This window comes from Sinocyclocheilus rhinocerous, unplaced genomic scaffold (assembly GCF_001515625.1).
Source record: "Sinocyclocheilus rhinocerous isolate Xijiao unplaced genomic scaffold, SAMN03320098_v1.1 scaffold1899, whole genome shotgun sequence".
Classification (NCBI taxonomy): Eukaryota; Metazoa; Chordata; class Actinopteri; order Cypriniformes; family Cyprinidae; genus Sinocyclocheilus; species Sinocyclocheilus rhinocerous.
In genome coordinates this window covers 320,262-320,681 of record NW_015660895.1, presented here as the reverse complement: position 1 = coordinate 320,681, position 420 = coordinate 320,262, and positions in this window count along the sequence as shown.

Here is a 420-nt window from a genome sequence, read left to right as displayed (position 1 = left end):
TGGCCTTCTCAGCTGCCATAGCTGCAACTCTTGCGTCATCAGAACAGAGTGTTCAACGCTCCACGTTTCCGTTTAAAAAACGTTATGCACCGTTTTGTCGGGGCTGAACGCAGCCATGACAACCTCACGGCTTCGCACTTCTTGCTGCTGCTCCATGTAATCAGACTGAATTTGTAGATTTTCTATAGCAAAACTAAAATGTGTTTAAAAAGTGCAACTGACCAAATCGTCCGGCTCGGTTTGCCCCCCCTCGAACTCAAGACATCTCTAATGGATCCCTTCTCACAAGACTGTGATGACGCGTTTAACGGTCATCGTAAATCCTCGAAAAGTTTTTCATATTTGTATATATTTTTTTAAATGTATCTACATTTATAACACTATTCTTTGTATTATATCACCTTTGCATCAAATTACAAA